Here is a 9476-nt window from a genome sequence, read left to right as displayed (position 1 = left end):
GCCCGTCTCGGCCTCCCAAAGTGCTGGGATTACAGGCTTGAGCCACCGCGCCCGGCCATCTCTTTTCTTTATGAGTGTCCCACTCTATGGTATTCTGCTATAGCATCAGAAAATGAACCAGGGCAGGAGGGAAGGAAAAGCAAAACAAAACCAAAAGAGAGGACTTCTGAGGAAGCTTCAAGGAAAGGAGAAATTTAAACCCCATTGCTTCTTCCATGTAGAGCCTAGATTGATGGCAGTCCTCTCATCTGTGTAGGCTTTGGCATGCCTCAGCAGACATCAATTTCTTTGTCCCTTTCCAGGGTCATCTGACACATTTTATGATTGGAGATCAGGCTTCACTGAAGATTGCACATTCTAAATAGATATTTTGACTTCATATCTCCACTGCCCACCATGACAAATAATCTCAAACATCTGCATCCAACAAGTTTATTTTTCTGCTTACCTCTCTCATATGTGGTAACCAGGTAACATGAGGATACCAGCTCTACTACTATGCTCACCAAATAATTTTCAAATGGAAACTTGACATCTGATGTAGGTTTGCATACTAGGGAAGGATACACTGACATGCTAACACGAATATCTGGTGCCCCTTTGCCTGTTCTAATCTTACTATAAATTAAAAAAATTGGCATAGGCACAATTAACTCTTCTGTCAATTTCTGAGTTTGGTCTGTATGGAGTAGTCTCTTGAACTCATTTAGCTATTCATGCACTGAGTACATCACATTTTTAAAACTACAAAGCTGTGTATCTTACCAGGATGCTCAAGGGTCATGATGACTTCATCCACTTCCACCATCTGAAGTCCTACAGGAGTGGCTGACAAGATTCTAGAATAGTAACAACACTTATCATTTATCGCTTATATACCAGGCACTATTCTACACACCCTTTTATAAAAAAAGAAAATTAATGTATTCCCACAACACCAGTGTGAGATAGGTACTATAATTATTACCATTCTACAAATGACAAAACTGAGGCACAAAGAAGTTAAATAGCTTGCCCCAGTGGTGGAGACAAGATTCACTCCCACGTAATCTGGCTCGTAAACTTGCATTCTAGAGTGTTACACTACAATGCATCCAGGGATTGATGACATTTATATCTTGGCTCTATGAATGACTACAAATAGCACATCTGGAAATCATTGATCTGAAGTCTTTGGAGAAGCTATGTCTAGTGGCTTAGAGTTGCTTTGATATTGAAAAGCAAAGCAGAACAAAATGGCAAAGAAACAAAACAAAACAAAACACATGTGGCATGTGCTAGGTTGTTCTGCAAGCTGTGCACCAAAGTAATGTCTTCAGCATGGGAACCAACCAAAAAGATTTAGTCTAATATACACATGGATGTTGAAAGATTGTTCCAGAAGAAACACTCCTGCTTAATTGGCTCAAATGGTCTTTCTAGACCTCTGCATGTGTAATTCCAACGCCTCTCCAGTTATTTGTGATACCTGCATTGACAGGCATCAAATATGTAGCAGGGAGTGCAAAGAATGAACTGCCAACATCAAACCTCGTCACTTAAAAGGGAAAGACGACAATTTGGTGGGGATCCTTCTACTAGGGTCTTCTTCCTTAATTGTCCTCCCATGTTCAGTATGAGTCAGAGGTTCACTAATGAGCCGTGTTGGTGACTTTTAGTTTCTCCATTCAGGCACATCAACAGGACTTTCAGCACCAACTAGAGTCTGGCTCATTGTAGCCATTCTTTCTTTGTTATGTTATAGCAAAAGGCTGAGAATTTCAAAGTTAGAGCATGTGGATTCCCACTACCACAAGTCCCACAGCTGAAGCCCAGGTCATCCACAAATCAGAGTAAAGCCTGGGTTGGGATGTCCCCATCAATACTAAAGTCACTTCTCCTATGGTGACTGGCCAAAACCCAAACTATTGGATTAGTGACTCTTCTCTGGTGGCATCCACAGTCATCTCTCTGTCTATACCACCTGAGTCACCAAGTCGAAGTCTATGCTCTTCTCCACTAAGCTATACTGCCTCTCTTTCAGCATTTGTATATTTAATTGTACCCTCTGTGGTATTGGAATATAGGATTCCTATAGCTAAAAACAGTTTTCATCAATAAGCTGTGTCAGAAAAATTTACTATTTTTTAAAAAAAAAAAAAACACTAAAGCATTCCACAGTGTAACTTACAGCTTCCTATCCTAGCAGTTAGGCCTGAGAACAAAGCCTGGCACTGCCTCAGGCCTGGCCTGTTTCAGCCTCCCAGGCTTTTCTTGCTCAATTTCCAACCAGGGTTTAATCTCTTTGACCCATTTCACTGGTCTTGCTTTCTCCACCCATCCATATCTCAGGCTACTGGATCCTTTCCTAATCTGGGATGAAGCATTTGTTCTTGACTCTCCTACTCTCTGGAACTCTCTTATTATTTTATCCTCCCTCAACTTAAACATAAAGTGACCCTTGTTGCCCCAGTTGCTGCTAGCCCTGCCTCTGAAGGGGAGTCAAGCTCCCTGCCTTTTTTCTCTCCCATTGATCCCGTATTTTTGAGTGACTCATTAATTTTTATTTCAATATCTAAGTCCTAGAGGCAAAAATGCCCTCAAGTTGGACAGGCCCGCCTCCCCCATTTCCATTCTCTAAACAACAGGAACCTTATCTTTATGGATGATTAATCTGGTTCAATTAAAATTGGATTTATTGGGTGTTTTGCTGCTTACAAAACACTACATACTTACTGTAGAAAATTCAAAAATTGCAAGTATATATAACAGAAAAATGTGAGAATTCTTATTAACATCCACATGAGACAACTACTGTTAACAGTTTGCTATACATGGCTCTGTGTGTGTGTGTGTAAAATTCATAAATGTTCTCAACTCACAATGGAGTTACAGCCAGATAAGCCCATCATAAGTTGAAAATATCATAAGTTGAAAATACATTCAATACACCTAAACTATCAAACATTACAGCTTAGCCTAGTCTACCTTAAATGTGCTCAGAACATTTGCATTATCCCACAGTTGGGCAAAATCATCTAAAACAAAGCCTATTGTATATTAAAGTGTTGAATAGCTCATGCAATTTATTGAATACTGTACTGAAAGTGAAAGTCAAAATGGTTGTATGGGAACCATCATAAAATTGAAAAATCCTAAGTTAAATCTTACTAATCCTAGGACTACCTGTATATACGATATATATAATATATCTCTATCTATATAAAATTGGAGTCTCTTGAAACTGTTTTGAAGTTGTACTATCTATACCATTTTGGAACTTGTGTTTTTCTCACTCAATATATTCTAAAATATTTTCCTATCAGAACATATAAATCTAGCTCAAGGTTTGTAAAAGGTTATGCAGTGTTCCATTGTATAAATATAGCATAATTTATTTAACAAATACCTAATGATGAATGTCTGGTATGTCTTCAGTTAATTTCCTATAATAATGCACAATATACATCCCTGGACATCTAGTTTTGCTTACTTGTCTGTAGAGCTTAGATTTTTGGACATGGTAAAGTATCTCTGAGCCTCAGTTTCCTTTTCCATAAAATGAGGATAACTTGCAAAAGGTTGTGAGAATTAAATGAGATAATTAACATTGTAGTGAATGTGTCATTCACTCTAGTTTTTCAGTATCTAAACCTCTACCTAAGTTGAGAATTCTTCTCTTATGAGTCTTCAGAAGTACCAAAAATACCAGCTACTCCCCTTCCCAGACTCCCTTGCAGCTGGGAAAGCTCACATGACCAAGGCTCCACCAATCAGATGTGCTCACAGCACACTTAGATTTGGAAGCTAGCTATGCAACAACCAAGGGTCAAGGAGCACACTCACCCTCTCTCTTTGGCAGCCTTGGCAGTAATGGTGAAAGCAAGATCAAGTTCTCATCAGGAGAACAGCAATGGTGCAAACTGTCCATGGAGTGTGTGGTAACTGACAGAAGTAGGGGCTTCTTCATTAGAACAGTTTTCAAGCATGGTTTTGGGCATCGTTTCTGGCAGCTTAACCTCAAGTTTCACTCTTCAGAAACCCTGACAGCTCTGAAGTACTCAAAATCTGTGAATAAAGTCATTTTCTGGTTAAATTAGACAGGGACATTTTCTGTTGCCTATAATGAAGAACACTGCTGCATATGCATAGCTGCAAAACACTGTATGAAAATAAGCAATGTGGCAGATGCTTTTGGATGCTTTCCTGACGACCATTCCTCCTCCCTCCTTGCTAACAGGGTAAGTATTTGACCCAATTCATCTAAGGTGATAAAGGGAAAAGTCTTCTTGGGACTTCTGGGGAAAAGTTTTCATTCCTTCCTAATAACAAAGAGGCATGTGAAGAAAAAGCCTTTCTTTGTAGCTGCCTCCAGCTTTCTATTTGAGATGCTGTCATATGCGATTGAGTTTCTTGAAAATCTGGCAGCTGTTTTCTGATCATGAGGAGAGATGCTGCCTTTGACAAAGCTCAAGATTCTAAAGAGTCTGGATATTTTATAATATCACGGAATTTCCAGAGCAAACTTGGAATGCCTACTTCCAGATCATCGTTAAAATTTAAAATAATTGCAACTTAAGACATTAAAAATCAGGTACTTTGCTACTTCCAGCTGAACACACTTTAATTGGTACAAGACATTTTTTATATCTTTATAGTAGCTGAAAGAGGCTGGGTTTAGAGGTTTTAAAACCTCGGCCGGGCGCAGTGGCTCACGCCTGTAATCCCAGCACTTTGTGAGGCCAAGGCGGGTGAATCATGAGGTCAGGAGATCGAGACCATCCTTGCTAACCCGGTGGAACCCCGTCTCTACTAAAAATACAAAAAATTAGCCAGGCATGGTGGCGAGTGCCTGTAGTCCCAGCTACTTGGGAGGCTGAGGCAGGAGAATGGTATGAACCCAGAAGATGGAGCTTGCAGTGAGCCGAGATCCTGCCACTGCTCTCCAGCCCAGGTGATCAGCGAGACTCCATCTCAAAAAAAAGAAAAAAAACCCTCTACTGTCTGACCCTAACTCCAACTGCAAAACAACCACAAATTACTGATAATATAAAAATATTTGTATTTTATTTATTTATTTATTTATTTTGAGGTGGGGGACCTTGCTGTGTCACCCAGGCTGGAGTGCAATGGCAGGATCATGGCTCATTGCAACCTTGACCTTCTGGGTTCAAGTGATTCTTTCACCTCAGCCTCCTGAGTAGCTGGGATTACAGGCACCCACCACCATGCCTGGCTAATTTCTGTATTTTTAGTAGAGACAGGGATTTGCCACATTGGCCAGGCTGGTCTCAAACTCCTGGCCTCAAGTGATCTGCCTGCCTTGGCCTCCCAAAGTATTGTCACCATGCCTGGATGACATTAAGGTATTTTTAATCTAAAGGAAGCTTTTGGATAGTTCAGTCTGTTGTTGTTGGAAGCCTGATCTCATTGAAGTGCTCTTTGGGAGATTATTAAATTGTCCCAAACTGACAGAGATCAAAGTAATCTTACATACTCTGGAATTTAGACTGATAGGGCTGTCTGGTATAAGAATGTCTTGTGCTCGGGGTCTCTTGACAAAACTGTGGCTGACTTTCAGGTCTTGAACACACATTATATGACTGTTATCGCTATTCTAGTTTATAGACAATTGTTCAGCTTGATGTTATTCAGCATTCTTCTACATTCATCTTTTTTTAGCCTCAAAACAAGCTGATGAGGTAGGTATTATTTTTTCTTATAGACATGGAAAATAATGTTCAGAGAGATTAAATAATACTTCTAAGTAACACAGCTGGTGAGTTGTGGAGATGCAGTTCAAATCCACAGGTTTTTCTCTACCTTGGTTCTCATGGGCTGCCCATTAAAATAGCTGGAGAAGCTTTACAAGATGCTGATGTCCGGGTCCCAGCCCCAAAGATTCCAATGTTATGGGTCTGGAGGGAAGCCTGGACAACAGGATTTCTTAAACAGCTTTATTGAGGTCTACTTTACACAGTATAAAATTCACCCATTATAATGGTAAATTATATTATTTAAAATATATATACTTAAAGAATTGTGCAGGCATCACCACAATCTAGTGTTTTTTTATTGATACATAATAGTTGCACATATTTTGGGGGCACATTTGATATTTTGATACATGCACACCATGTGTAATGATCAAATTAGTGTAACTGGGATACATATTGCCTCAAACATTTATCTCTTCTTTATGTTGGGAACATTTTAATTCTTCTCTACTAGCTATTTTGAACTATATAAAATACATTATTGTTAACTATAATAATCTACTGTATTATCAAACACTGGATCTTATTCCTTCTATCTAATTACATTTTGTAACCATTAACTGACCTCACTCTTATCTTCCTTCCCCCTTTCGTTTTCTGCCTCTGGTAATCACCAACTTTTTATCTCCATGAGGGCCACTTTTTTAGCTCCCACACATAAGTGCAAACACGCAGTATTTGTCCTTTTGTGCCTGGCTTATTTCACTTAACATAATGACCTCCAGTTCCATCCATATTGCTGCAAATGACAGGATTTCATTCCTGTTACAACTGAATAGCATTCTGTTGTGTACATACACATTTTCTTTACCTGTTCATCTGTTGATGGACATAGATCCACAGCATCCATATTTTGGTTATTGTGAATAGTGCTGCAATGAACATGGGAGTGCAGACATCCACACAATCTAGTATTAGAACATTTCCATCACCCAAAAAAGTTCCCTCTTGCCAGTTTGCGGTCAATCCCTGCTCCTACCTGTGGCCTCAGACTGCCACTGATCTGCTTTCTATCGCTGTCAATTTCTCTTGTGTGGACACTCACATAAATAAAATCATAACATATGTTGTCTTTTGCATCTGGTTCCTTTCATGTCTCATAATATTGTTGAGGTGTATCTATGCTGTAGCATGCTCCTTTTTATGGTTGAACACTATTTCACGGTACGAACATATTACATTTTGTTTGACTTTTCAGCAGTTGGTGGGCATCTGGGTTGTTTCCAGTTTGGTGCAATTATGAAAAATGCTGCTATGAACATTAGCACAACATGCCTTCGTATGGAAATATGTTTAAATTTCTCTTGCGTATATTTCTAGGAGCAGAATTGCTGGGTTGTATAGTAAGCTTTCGACTGACTTATTTTAAAAAACTGACTTTTCCCATTTTACATTCCCACCAGCAATGATTGATGGTTCCATTTTCTCTATACCCTTACCACACTTGGTGTTGTTTGGATTTCTAATTTTGGCCATTCTAATGACTGTGTAGTTATATGTAATTGTAGTGTTAATTTGTATTCCTTATATTCTTTGGATTCCTCATTACACTGAATATTTTTTCAAGTGCATATTAGCCATTTGTATATCTTCTTTGGCGAAACTTCTATTCAAATCTTTTGCCCCTTTTAAAATTGAATTGTCTTCTTATTAGTGAGATGTAAGAGTTATTTTATATATTAACAAGTACTTTATTAGATATATGACTAGCAAATATTTTCTCCAGTCTGTGACTGAACTTTTCGTTTTCTTTTTTTTTTTAAAATACAAACATTTTAAATTGTGAAGTATAAAATATTTATTTTTCATTTTATGGATTGTGCTTTTCTATTATATATAAAAACTCTTTGGTCAACCAAGGTCATGAAGGCTTTCTCCTATGCTTTCTTCCAGAAGTATTATAGTTTTAGCTATTATTTTGATATCTATAATCCACTTTCATTTTTGTGTGTCTTGTGAGGTTTTGCATATGGATACTTGTTCCAGAACCATTTGTTGAAAAGATTGTCTTTTCATTAAATCGTCTTGTCATCTTTGTTGAATGGGCACTGGAATTTTAAAAGCTCTCCTAGTGCAGCCAACGTTGAGATTCAAGATGCCTGAAGATGTTAGCATCCATAGGTCTTTTCTGCCTTTTCGTATTAGGTGAAGATCTTGATAATGTTCTAGAATCCAGAATATTCTAGCCTGATGAGAGACTGTGATTTTTCCCTAGAATTTCTGCAAATAGTGTCACTATCTGGACAGAAACCACCAGAGGAAACAGACTATACAAAGACAATCTTAAACATGAAAATAACCACAACCCATACTTGTAACCACAACCCATATTGTTCTATCTGCATGAATCATACCCATGTCTGGTTTTCGCATTAGACTGTGAGCTCTTCAAAGGCAGGCACAGTGATTTAATAATAATAACAATTTGAGTAGCTACCATTTTAAGAACATGACATGTTCCAGTGCTGTGCTCTATATCTATTTATAGATATTGTCTCATACAATCATCGTTTTCCAAGACTCCTGAGTTGTGTTTCACAGAGGTTAAGTAACTTGCCCAAGGTCTCACAGCCTATAAGTGGCAGAGCCAGATTTCATGCTATGGAAAGTCTCCCTATTAAATCATAAAAGATAACCAAGCAAGTGTTATGGATAACCCAGTCCCTTACATGAAATGGCCTTGAGTTCTCCAACCTCTTGTATACCAATAACATAGTTGTATCATATATATGTATAGTCAAAACAGACAAGAAGGAGAGGCAGGCAGAAACCTTGAACTTGACTCTTGAGTGAGCTTGGTCTCTCTAAGAGGCTGGCGGAAAGCCTACAAGGAAATGTGTAGACTTTGTGTTTATTTTCTATTGTGTTCACGATTTAGAAATTTTATCCCACTGGAGGGAGTGGTAATTCATTTCATGTTTAACATGGCTGGCTTACAGTCCTTTTGGCAGTTTTTCCCCCATTTTTGATAATTGCTGATATTGATCTTTTCTCCGGAATGATGGATATTATACTGAGATTGGGGGATGATGTGTTCTTTTGCGCTAGCCATCCACAAATGCACAATGCTTGTCTGTATTTCTCTAATAGCCTCTTCATTTTGGAAGATGACGGCTATGCAATTCCTGACTCTCCTGCTCAGACTACATTCCCACACACAAGGCCATACCTTTGCTCCTCTCAAAAATAGGGCCCTCTGTCAGTTTCTTGTCAATCATTATAATTATAGCTGTGGAACCAGGGCTGCCTGTACCAAGAAAGCAGTATACAAAGGGACAGTGACTTCCGCAACTGTTCTACTCTGAATGGCTTGTGCTGCTGCCCTCTCCAGCTCCCACTGCCTTTTAGACCATGGCTCTTGCCCACCTAACCCACCAGACTCACCCAGTCTAGCCCTTCCTGTGCTGGCTTTGCACAGGGCCTTCCCTGCCTCTGCTCAGGAATTTGAAAGAGTCTTTAGCTCAGAAGCCCATAGGAAAAAAACTAACCATTCCAGCTGTCTCAGCCCAGTGACTTCCAAGCAATTGTTTTTCTAGATCTTGGGTATCTGTCAGCGATGCACATCTGCCCTACCAGTCCGTGTGAGTAAAACAGAGGGCTTCTCCCCTTAAGTTTTTTATTTTCTGATAAAAACCGGGGGGCTGTCCTCTCCTTATGAGTCACAGCTCCAGTAAGGAAATAACCTGTCTTAAAACTCAGTCCTGGCCGGGCGCGGTGGCT

Source organism: Mandrillus leucophaeus, unplaced genomic scaffold, assembly GCF_000951045.1.
Source record: "Mandrillus leucophaeus isolate KB7577 unplaced genomic scaffold, Mleu.le_1.0 Scaffold329, whole genome shotgun sequence".
In the NCBI taxonomy this organism is placed as follows: Eukaryota; Metazoa; Chordata; class Mammalia; order Primates; family Cercopithecidae; genus Mandrillus; species Mandrillus leucophaeus.
The sequence above is the reverse complement of the archived record's forward strand: the minus strand, read 5'-3'. Positions refer to the sequence as shown.